The 12,115-nt window shown below is 50.9% G+C and overlaps 1 protein-coding gene across 1 annotated transcript in view; it reads left to right on the plus strand.

Moving 5' to 3' along the window:
• The window catches only part of ANO2 (anoctamin 2), a 317,511-nt gene that overhangs the window by 252,666 nt on the left and 52,730 nt on the right, over positions 1 to 12,115 (plus strand). The window lies entirely within an intron of this gene.

Raw genomic sequence — 12,115 nt, forward strand, 5'->3', positions numbered from 1 at the left:
GAAGGCTGGGAGCTGAGACCCGCTCCTCACCGCATTTATTCCGGGTGGCCTGGGTGCATCCGTTCCCTCTTTGAATTTAGGGTTTTTCCTCTATGACTCTAGGAACTAGGAGTCCCAGCCTCTCGCTAACTGCCCAGGGAAATTGAATTAATGGTGTGATGTCTTTAAGTGACTGACCAGCTAGAAGCCAACTTGATAGGATAACCACCTCCTCAAGAGAGGCTTCCCATGAAGACGAGAGAATTCCAGAAAGTTACTCTGTCGTGCCTTTCTCCAGCGTGGCCTCTACTCTTACACTCTGCTTAATGGGCACCTGGCGTTGACTTCTATGTTGGTATAGGCAGTTTACCACCTAGAGTGGCAGTTCTGAGAGTACGTGTCTGTAAATGTTATCCGTGTTCCTTCACACGCTTCTTGAGAAAAGTAAGAGAGAATTTCAAGTCAGTGTGTTTAGTGATATGTGGAATTCTACGGCAGCACTTAGGAGGAGCAACAACACTCCTAGGACTCGGAGGAGGTTTTGGAAGCAGAGGCATCTCACTGGAGAGCTCAAAGATAAGTGGCAGTCACTCAGGCATGTGACAGGGAGGAGGAAGTGGGCAGGAAGAGGAGGAGGGTCCTGGCAGGGAACACAGAATGAGAAATATGGCAGTGAAGGGATAGGTCAGGAAAGGCACATGTAGAGAAGTGGCCCCTGAGCCACTTGGGTCAAGGGGGAGTTTTGGTAGGTCTAAATGCCAGCGGGGCAGAGGAGCTGAGCTCAGCACACGGGAGAGAGAAAACATGCAGCATGTCCCACTGCTGGAGGAGCCCAGTGTGGTGGCTGCTCAAGGGTCCGTGGCATGTCCTTCAGGGACGGTGCAGTAGGAAACTGGGCCCAGGGAGTTAACAGATACCTGGTTTTGCTGTTGTTGTTTGTCTTTTGGTGGAAGATCTAAAATGCCTGGCTGAGGACCTTGTGCTTATTTTCATAGACAATGGAAGTGTTGACTGGAGCTTACAGGCGCTTCCAATCAACAGTGCCATCTTCCCAGCCCAGTTACTGACCAGTTGGGGAATAAGACAAAGGTGGAAATAGACAAAAACCAAGATATCTGCTTTAAAACTGAAAAAGGCTGCACGGGAGGAAGCAGCTTAGTAGGAGAGCCAAATAGGCTCTCTAATACCAAATTCCTGACTGATTTACCCTCTCAACAGCAGGCGGCAGTGGACAGGGCAGCCCTGCAAGACTTAGGATGTGGAGGGGTGCAGAAGAACACCTGCTTTCTCGGGCCCTTGCCCACCTCCAAAGGAAGGGCAGGGGAGGAGGGTCAGCGAGAAATGCCAGTGCCACCTTCCAGACTGACCAGTAAGGTGAGCTCTCCTCACCCAGGAGAAGTGAGTGAGGTGGGGGGGCAAGCCAGGGCATCGTGACCAATACATCCCCCATGTGCAAAGAACATTGGGAGTGGGGAGAAATGTCCCCTGTCCCCCAACTTGGTCCCAACACCACTGGGGAACTTTTGAAGAGTGTGCCATGGGAGTTGTAGGCTTTCAGGGTTACTCAGGCGGGGGTATAGGATGCAACAGAGCAGGGGGGAGAGGTGGCGAGCGCATGTGTGGAGGGCAGGCAGGAGGCAGCAGGGGGCTGTGGGGTGCAGACGCTCCACGCTCTGTCCCGCCTGCTGTCTCTGTTGTGCCTTTCCACACAGATCCAGAGAGTGGTGACGGCGGGAGACGACTAGAGAGGCAACAGTCAAACCCTGATTAACAAGTATATAGTGGGCACTTCCCGTGTGCAAGGCTGGGCCTTAAACTCTTGTTTAAGGCCATAAACAACATGGGCCATAAAGGAGTTTCTGCATCGTGAAGCTGCATCCGCTCATAGTCCCTGCATCCCAGTGGCTCCGGCTACTCAGGTCTGGCAGAGCCACGTCCAGCACTGCTCGGAGTCTGTGTGCTGCAAAGGAAAGAGATGAAATTCTAACAAGTACACTTTGTTCTTTGTGATCACGATGCTTGTAAAGCGTTTCTAAACTTAAAAAAAATTTCTGTAACCCCACTTCATCTTCATGAAAACCATGCGTGGCCAGCAAGGGAAGAAGTATTACATCTTCATTTTACTAAGGTTCGGACTCAGATTCTGTGTCTAAGACGCGAATATCTGCCGTGCTATTTGGATGTGTCTAGCTCTGTGTTGAAGTGGTGTGTTGGGTCTTCACCCGGGGAGCCCCGCGGGCGCAGTCCTGGGTGGTTGTTCCAGTCTGTGTTAGACAGATGTCCCCAGAGGGCTCAGAGGGTGCTGTTGGGTAGCAGAAGGACCACTGAATTTCAGAATCCAGTGGAAAGAAACTTCCAGTTGTAGAGCTGGCTCCTTCTCCCCCGCACCACCCAACTGCGTCGTGGCATCGGGCAGCAGGGGACTTTTTTGGACCAAGTCTTATCGACCCTTTCTTTATCATTCTCTTCCTCCCATCTGCTGATGGCCACCCTTGTCTGGATGTTTTCACAGCCTAACGGTTGTGCTGTTGCCTTCAGCCTCTTGCTAGGGGCTCCTGTCTTAGAAGTCCCCACCCAGACACCCTTCCTTGAACAGCAGGTTTGGGGTACCACTTCCAGCCAGCCCCCTCAGAGAGCTGCCCTTTGTCCTAGGTCCGATCTGAACTTGAGGCTCTGGACCGCCTTCTCCTCACTGTGCTCCTCCACCTCAGGTGACCACCCCTGCTGACTGCCCCTTTAAGGGCCTCTCTAGGCCCCCTCCTCTGTGAATCCTTCCTGGCTACTCTGCCCTCCGGACGTTCTTCCACTTGAACTGCCCGGCACAGACCCTCCACTCATCTGCACGTCAGGAGCTAATGTTGGAGTTCCTACTTTGTGCCAGTCATAATTCTGGGAACACAGCAATAAGCAAGACATAAGGTTCCCACACTCACGCTACTCACATTGCAGCAAGGGCAAGACAGACAGCAAATGAGAGCATTTCTTGAAGTCTAAGTTGGGGGCCGTGTGGTGGAGAGTGCTTGTGGGCTGTGCGTGCTGGTCGGGTGGTCAGCAAAGGCCTATGGAGGTGGTAACATTATACCGAGACCTGAACGGCAGGAGGGAACCAACCACACAGAGGTCTGCAGGCAGAACTCTAGGAAGACGGGAAAGCAGAGGCAAAGGCTGCAGGTGGGGATGAACTTGGAGTGAGTCATCTGCAGCACTCCTAGGTCTATCATGTGTCTTATCTAATTGCTTGCATTTGCAGGCGTATTCCCAGGGTTAGAACAGACTAGGCTATGCTAGGGTAATGAATTCATCCTACAATCTCGGTCTCATAGCATGGAGTTGTTTCTGTGTTCTTGCTCACATGACATGTCTCGTGTGACCAGGCAGGGTTCTCTGCTGCACTCAGCTACTCCAGGACCCAGACTGATGGAGGCTGCCATGGACACCATGTCAGAGAAAGAGCGAAAGGGCCAACAGAGGCTATTAAAGGCATCTGTCTGGAAGTGTCATCGATCCCTTCTGCCCATGGCTCACGGGCCAGACCCGTCCTGAACATGGAGAGGTTGGAAAGTGTGTGGAAACACATGACCATCCCAGGAGCAGGAAAGGTCTCTGCCACTCACCCCAGCCAGACTGCAAGGCCCTTGAGAGCAGTGACTTATCTTCCATTTATCTTTGTTTCATATGCAGTACCCAGCTCAGAGTAGATCTTGGCACATATTTCCTGATGATGCAGTTACTGGTGAAATACATCTCTCTTCATGCCTTCAAAAAGAAAGTTTTTAAGGAATGCCCATAGGTGCGGCATCCTTATTAAGCAGCAGTAGAGGCCGTAGTGAGCATTTATGTACCCATTATTTCAATCCTGGCTGCCACAAAAGGATTTGAGGAAACATTGTGATGAATAAGGCAAATGCAAAGTTGTGGTGACAAGATAGGGACTGAAAGGTGCAGCAAGGACATCAGAGGACTTGGAGTTTTCCTTAATGGCAAAGAATACACATGCAAAGCAGGAGGTGATCAGCAAGCCGAAGGGCGGGCAGGGGTGTGGTTTCAGGGTTCCCCCAGGCCCCTGCAGGCATGTAAAGCTGGGATAATGCCACCTAATGGATGGAGAAGTCTGCGGGGCTGGGGGCTTCCTGTGCCTTTCTCACGGTGGGTTAATGCCCCTCTGGCTTCCTGCCCCAGATCTGCTAGTTGAGGAGGCTGTGACTGTGTGCTTTGCTCACCAGGTGCAAGCAGCTGGTGTAACCACCGCAGCCGGTTCCCAAGTGCTTCCTGCCAGGCTGGGTGACAGAAAACCAACTCCCTAGGAGCATCCCTCGATAGGCCCAGGCATTGGTCCTATCCAAGGTCCACTCTTGTCACAAGTACTTATGATACAAGACGCAGTTTGTTGAATGCCTTGAGAGTGATTGACTCAGCAGAGGCAGATAATAACAGTAATGGTCTCCCTGGCTGCCACATAACAATAGTAACGGGCTTGGTGCAAGATGAGCTATAATTTGGAGGCAGCATGGCACTGGTGAAGCAGGGACTGAGCTGAAACTTGGGGTGTCAGGAGGGGGTTTCTGGGGAAATGGATGAAGCTTTGCAGCCTTGTCTGAGAGGGAGCCTGGCTGGCCACGACACAGTATACAAAGTGTATAGCCGGGTTCAGCAAGCATGAATAATTGGAGTTTGTGTGCCTCGGGGTGAGGATTCCAGTGAATGTGTGGGATGAGGTCTGTCTTAGGGTGCAGTGATCTGTTCATTCCTAGAGGGGTTACAGGTGGTGGGCACAGAGAAAGGACCCAGGTCGTGGAGCAGGAAGCAAGCAAGAGCTGGGTGGGTCACTGGGACCCTGGACAGGTGGGCAAGCAGGACAGGGCTCAGGCATGGTTGGGGGCTAGGGTGTAAGGCAGGGAAACAGAGTCACCAAGCTGGCCAGCTCAGGGCTGCTCTTCTCTGGGCCAGGAGACAGGGGGTTACTGTGCCTTTGAGGCAAGGGCTTCTGAGCCCACACGTTTGAGAGCCGGATGATCTTGAAAACTGTAGGCTCTTATCATGATTGTCATAAGTGTGGGTCAGGTGTGGCCTGAAGGGGGCCTGTCTGTACTCCATCCAGCTTTGGGGAATTCTAGTCACAGGCGGGGCGGAGGAGGTGGGCCGACGGCAGCTTCTGGGCTGAGTAACCAGGACGCCATGGCCCGCCTGTATAAGCAGTGTTCTCTGACCTGGCTCCTCTACTGCCTCTGTTTCCTCTCCTTTTCAAACTGTGTGAGGTGCTGGGCGGTGTGTGGAGCTGTGCGGGTCATCCTTCCCTCTCTGAGGAACCTTTCCAAGTGCCGTGGTCTGAATGTGTCCCCCAAAAGTTGATGTGCTGGAAACTTCATCCCCAGTGCAACAGCGCTGGGAGGTGGGGCCCAATGAGAGGTGACCAGTGCTGTTAGTGCAGCAGCAGCGGGTTAGTTGTCAGGAGAGTGGGTGGTTGTACAGCGAGTCTGGCCCCAGGGTCCTCTCTCTCGCATGCACTGTCCTTCCCTTCACCTTCTGTTTTGGGATGACACAGCATCAAGGCCCTTGCCTGATGCTGGTGACATGCTGTGGAACCTCTATTCTTCAACAAGTACCTGGTCTGTGCTATTCACTGATAGCAGCAGAAAGCAGACTAAGACATCAAGTTACAGGGTTGGGATTTTTGCAGACATTTGAAAAGAGATTACTAAGTCAAATCAAAGTTTCTAATTCTTGTGAAGATGGCTGTGCTTATGAGTAGTTTAAACATTGCTGATAGCCCTCTCCTGAGTCTCACTGCCCCCAGATGCTCTTGCAGCGGGGACAGGGATGAACAGGAACAGAAGGAGGGATGAGGAAAAGGACCTCCACTTTATCGAGCTTCCGCCATGTGCCACGCACTGGTTGTCACTGTGCATATTGGTCCCACAGTTTTCGCAGTAGCTCTGGGGATTGGTCATTTCTTTTGTTTTACTTATGAGAAGGCTGAAGAGATTTAGGAACTTGACCTCGGCATAGAGTTGATAGTGGTGGGCACAGGTGTGCAAACTGCTTACCCGCCTCCCATCATACACACAAAGCTCACTCTGTACCAAACACTGTTCTAAGCACATTACATGTATCGGTATATTTAATCTTCAAAACAGCCCCAATGAAGTAGGTAATCTTGACATTCTCTTTTAATTAATTAATTATTGGAACATAATTGATTATACGTATTTGTGGGGTACAGGGTTGAACACCCCCATTTTAAGGATGAGAAGACTGAGACACAGCGAGGTAAATAACAGAGCTGGTAAGTGGTGAGTCTGGCCTCAGTGTCCCTGCTGAGACCATGGCCCTCTACTGCCTTGTTATGTGTAGCTGTTCTTGTTCTCAGGACATTCTCAACTTGTTGGGAAAGCAAAAGAAAACTCAACAGAAGCTCCAGATGATTTAAATGCAATGCACCACACATGGGAATGACGAGTGGTGGGTATGTCTGGGGACAGGGACAGCCAGTGGGTCAGATAACCTGGGCAGGGGGACTGTAGGAGAGCACGATCTCACAGACCTGCATGCATGAGGGGACACCGCAGGTCTGCAGACTTTGGAGTCACGCATGCTTTATTAAGTTTTTACAAAAGAAAGAAGTGTTTAAAAAATGTAGTTCTCACCGGGAAGTATTGAGTCTAAAATTTTTCCTCTTGTTCTAAGCTGCTCTCAGCAAAAGGCATTTGTTACTACTAAGGAGAGAAGAGACGGAAGAAAGGACAAAGGAGGGGAAATCAGTACCAAAGACACAAACGGTCCAGGGCATCAAAAACTCCCTGAAGAAGAAGGTTTTGGGTATATATGGATGAATCTAATTTTCTAAATGTGGACAATGTGTGCTTTTGAGTGCAGAGTGGCAGTGTTGGCTTTGCTGGACTCAGCGCACTGGGAGGAGGGGACTTTGGCCCCTGTGGCGGGACCTGCTCAGGAGCAGCCGTCCAGAGGGAGGACGCACGTGGCCGGGCGTGGGCCGGAGCGGGCCTGCTGCCTTGCTGGGGGGAAGGCCGCACGGCCGGTCATTTGAAATCCGGCCTGGGAGTCAGGTCTGCTGGGTTGTATTCCCTTCCCTCTCTGCCTCCTGACGTGCTGGGTGGCCTCGGGTGACTGGGGAGAAGAGGCTCCTGCTGCCCCCTGTGTGGAGGCCGTGGGGAGAGGGAGTGTGGATTCTGCCATTGTCTGAGGCCCCTCAGTGATGTTGGCTTAAATGATTGTAAGTGTTGTCTGGGGGGAGAGAAGATGGGGGAGGCCGTTACTATAACAAAAAAGATGTGATCATGGTTACAGCCCAAGTCTGAGGAGCAGCTCATCCCGGTTACGTGAAACTAGTATTAGCAATACTGCTGCATGCAATAGTTTGGAGTAACTGGTGAGAATTCCTTCCCAAACTTTGGCCATAACCACTTAATCGCCAAAGCACTCTCTCCTATTAGCAAGAAATCCCGTATGTTTTTCACCTTCTCTTTACATTTTCTGAGAGCCCGGAGACCTCGACCATCTGGAGAGAAGGAAAAGGGGTCCGTGGTGGTCATTCCTTGTTTGCACCTCTTTTCCCCAACCTGCCTCCACTCGCCGAGGGAATGGGGGTGTTTCTTCCTGGTTCTCCCTCATTCTCCCACGTCTCTGGCAAAACTGCATCTGTCGTAATTACAGCGCTTGCAGGATGAGTTGTCCTTCCAGGTCCTTCTCGGGTGCCATTAATGCTATTTCCCCTCCTTGTCTCTTCACTGCTGTAAGTGGTGACTTCATCTGAGGTGCATTCTGTCTCCTGCTGGGTCCTGAGTAGTGGAGGGGGCAGGCCAGCATCCTCACTGACACAGGGAGACCCCCAGGGCATGGCTGGACCCCTCTGGGTCTCATTGCCACACTGCACTGCTTGTGGGCGCAGGCCTCGTTCCATCCGGCAGAGGCTGGACCACTGCTGAGATGGTCCCTTCACCTGCAGGTCCTTGACAGCTCTCTGGGCTCTTCAAAGGAGGACAGTTTTCCCCTTCAGGGTGGGCTCCATCCAGGAGCTGCAATCCGGGCTCCCTGCTTTCAGGACATGCACACCTCCACCCTGTCTCCTACCTGCTCTCTACCCACTCTGGTCCTTGCAGCCGGGAAAAAATCTTTATAGGGAGTTGTAATGATCAAAGGGGAAATTCACACTGAGTGTCTGCACAGTACCTGGCACACAGCAGGTGCTGGCTGTGGGACTGTCATGACTGGCCCCTGACAGAATGCTGTGCTCTCTCTCTCTCTTGCTCTAACCCTCTCTGTCTTTCTCCAGGTGCTCTCTTCCTGTTTAAGCCTCCTTTTTCCTTAAAATGAGATGCCCCAGGAGTGCTGTCGCCTTGGATGAGGCTGCTAGTCAGCACAGTAGGTCTCATGTCCCTTTGTCTGGGCATAAGAGCTATCTTCCTGGCTCTAAGGAAAGGATCCTTCATGCTAAGAAGCAACCTAGGGTGGCGGGAGCATCTCAGGGACACCATCCGGAGTCTCCAGTTCAGTGCTCCGCTCCCTTAGGCGACCCACGTACTGGTTGCCTAATTACCCAGCTGGCTGGCTTCTCCTTGGGTGATTCCCTCTCCATGGCATAGGCAAGGCAGCAACATCACACCAGTGGGTGGAAACAGTCCCTCCGCCCACTCACACATGCACAGATGGAGGGAAGACCAGCTGGTTGGGCTGTCAGGGAACAGTCCTCAGTGTGCCCTGGGGGAGAGGCGAGGAGAGGAGTAGACGCCTTGGCTTTCAGACTCAGCTATGCAAGTTCAGCCCCGTGTGTCTGCCCAGAGCCATGCCAGGGCTGGTGCCAGTTGAAATAAACATGCGGACATCTCCTCACTTGCCTTGTCATCACTGTGTGTTTGCTGGCTGGGCTGCTGAGGACACCAGGTAGGAGGAGGTGCTCTCCTAGGACTCAGGGTCTTCCCCTGGCATCCCCTTGCTGGCCAGGCTGTTTCCAGATGATTAGGATGAGCTTGGAGACTTTGAGTCCTAAGCTGGCCCCCTGGGACTGACTTGGGCTTTCATACTAATTATTTTCCAAGGCAGTTTATAGCTGGGTCATTTGCACTCATATTTTTTCATGACACAATGCTCTAGAGGGTTAAAGCTTAGACGAAAGGGGTGGGGTGGTAATGGATCTGCCTAGGAAATCTATCAGATTGTTCTTTCTGGCCCCAAATAGAGTCTGCCCGCTGCTGGAAATCTGCTCTCCCAGGTTGGGAGCAGGCAAAACCTTCAGATGACCTCTGTTCAATGTGGGAGGCCTTCCTGGGGGAGGTGAGATTTCAGGAACTCATGAACAATGAGGTTTGTCTGTCCGCCTGCTCACACTCTCTCCATTGGACTCTCCTCCTGCATATCCACGTAGCAATGAAGTCTAAGGGCACTTTATCTGGAATTGTAGGAAGCTCAAGTCTGCACCATTTTTTTGTGGGGTTTAGATTCAGACGACTGCAGAGATCTGTGTCCTGTGAGGGGATCCTGCTTAGTGACCTGAAATGCAGACACCCCTTCCTGACCTGTGGACATCATCCCACCCACTTGGACTCTGGAAAAGCCTGTTCTATTTCTTCAGCCACACAATGTCTGCCATGGGCAGGGGAAGCTCCCGTGGTGGCTGTTGAAAGGGAGCCAGAAGTCAAACTGGAGCTCCAGGCTTTGACATCCCCTCTACCCCCGATCTTCCATTCTGTCCCTCATTGTGAGGGTCCCCGAGGCGCATCCCTCTCCAGAGGCTCAGCCAAGTGCACACCATGGCTGCAGAGTTGCTCTGAGGTGGGAGCACCTGGTTGATTTACTGGCCTATCAAATGGATTTTGATTGTTTATTGGAAATGCCCATTATTTATGGTGGCTCATGGCCCTAAAGCACAGGCACAGGCTGGTTTTAGGAATAAAAGTAGTAAATAATAGCCAGGCCTGTGATTTATCTGTATGGAGGAAGGGAGCCACTCATTTCCAGTTGGAGCAAAGAGCTCAGAAAAAACCAGATTCTCTTTTCAGAGAACTTGGAGGAAATTCCAGTAGGGACTGGGAGATCTGAGCACAAACATTTCACAGGGGACAATAAAAGGAAATTAAAGACACACAACATTCCATACCTCATGCTGATCCCCTTCTAGACACATTCACAAGATGAATTTCCCAAAGTTTCAGACCATCATACCTGATATCTTATTTTTTAGATGACATTGGCTTTAATTTTTTACCCCCAAAATATTTAAAAGCATTGAGGTGTGGTTATGTTACTACTGAGTTGGATGCCTCAGGCACACTGAGCAGAGCCTCAGATTCTTATTTAAAAAAAGAAAAAAGGAAAAAAAGCAAAAATTCTTTTGAAAAGTTTATCCTTTCTTCTTTTCCCTCCCTCTCTTCCTTCCTTCCCTCCTTCCTCTTCATCTTCCTCCTCCTGCTCCTCTCTGTGTGTCTCTCTCTCCCCGATCTCTCTCGTTTGTAGCCCAGATACAGGAGGGCGGTGCGGGCAGGCTGTGCTCATGCCCCTGTCTGTGCCCATCTTGAAGTAGGACCCAGTCCTTCAGCGTATTCCCCAAGAGCGAATCCAGGATACTTTCCATGAATCTTTACAGAAGATTATGCAGAGAGGCAAATGAGGTAGTCACACTACAGAGCACTCAGCAGAAGAGAATGAAATTTCCACTGGGCATCTCTGCCCCACCCCTGCCTATCACTTATATTTTTCTTTGGCCGAGTCTCCCCCCCACTGCCCTTTGCCTCCCATTGCATTGACTCTAACCTCTTCCGGGTCCTGCATCTAACCCCAATGCCTGCATCTTGTATCTTATGTAGGGAAATTGGACTCTTGTTTTTATCTCTTCACCTGTTATCCTGCTCAGCAGAGAAAGGTCCCTCCTTAGTATTTGCCCTTCTTGGAATGTGACGGAAAATTTTTAGTATATGACAAATAATTTTTTACTCTTCCAAATAATTCTTTTCCTGTCATTCACTCATTACTTCATTCAGTAAATGTGTGTAGTAGAATACTTCTGGCAACAGCTGTGATCTGTCCAGAAGATGCGTCTGTCTGACCTTGCTCATTGTAAAAGAGCCATGTAGAGCGTACGTGGTGGGGGTGGGGGGAGTGATAGGATTAACAGCCACATGAGGGTTCAGAGTTATGAGATCTTAAAACTGAAGGTGACCTTAGACATCAGTGGCAGACATTTCCACCTGGGACTCAGAACTGTGTCCTTTAATCAAGGGGAATAAGAATCAGGCCAAGGAAGGATATGTGGGATCTTCAGCCCAGTGAGGACCTGACACGCATAAATCAAATGGGAGGGGGGCTGACCTCTTTGTCGGGCAGGATTTGTAGCAGGGAGGGGAAAGGCGTTGGAGGTTAAAGCTCTTACAGTGCATTTGCTAACCTATGCAAACAGAGGGAGAGGTAACAGAGGTGTCAGTGTTAACTGGAAACAGTGAGTACAAATCATTATCCAAACGACTGTTAGGTGCAGCTGTGTGGGATTGCCCAGGTCTTTTATCTCCTGGAGCTGTGTCCACCCGGGAATGTCAGGAAGGAGAAAACCACAAAGCTGTCTCCAGCTGAGGCATGCTCCGTTCGCCTTTTCCAACTTCATCTCCTGGAGAATTACAGTGATATCTCCAGGTTCCCCTACAGGCAATGCTATTGGCAAAGTAGTGCTATAGGGTATCTAAGCTTTCCCGTGCTCAAGACTTCTCCCAGGGCCATGGGTTCCAGGGGCTCACCTCTGCATGTGGCAGTCGCCTTAGTGGCCTCTGCTCTTGAGTGGCCCACCACAGGTGCCGTGGGGCTTATGTGAGAGGCTCCCTCCCTCTACTGCTGTTACCCACTGATGCTATGTTCTACTACTGCTGCTCCAGCTTAGAAGGCTTCTCCTTGAACTATTGCAGGTCTTTCATAGACCTCCAAAATGTTTGCCTCTTGCAGTTTTGGAGGAGGTGCTGTTTAGAGGATGTTGGAATAAATTTCCAATAATTTATACTAGAGGGTATGGAGTGTCACACTTAAGCACTGTGTCTCTCAAGCACATTTCTGCCTCCGACAATTGCCTACCAGCTCAACAGGCACACAGAGGTCCCTTGGTGACATCTCAGCCTGCTCAGAAACACTGTCCCTACTTGCC

Source organism: Cynocephalus volans, chromosome 1, assembly GCF_027409185.1.
Source record: "Cynocephalus volans isolate mCynVol1 chromosome 1, mCynVol1.pri, whole genome shotgun sequence".
Lineage (NCBI taxonomy): Eukaryota > Metazoa > Chordata > Mammalia > Dermoptera > Cynocephalidae > Cynocephalus > Cynocephalus volans.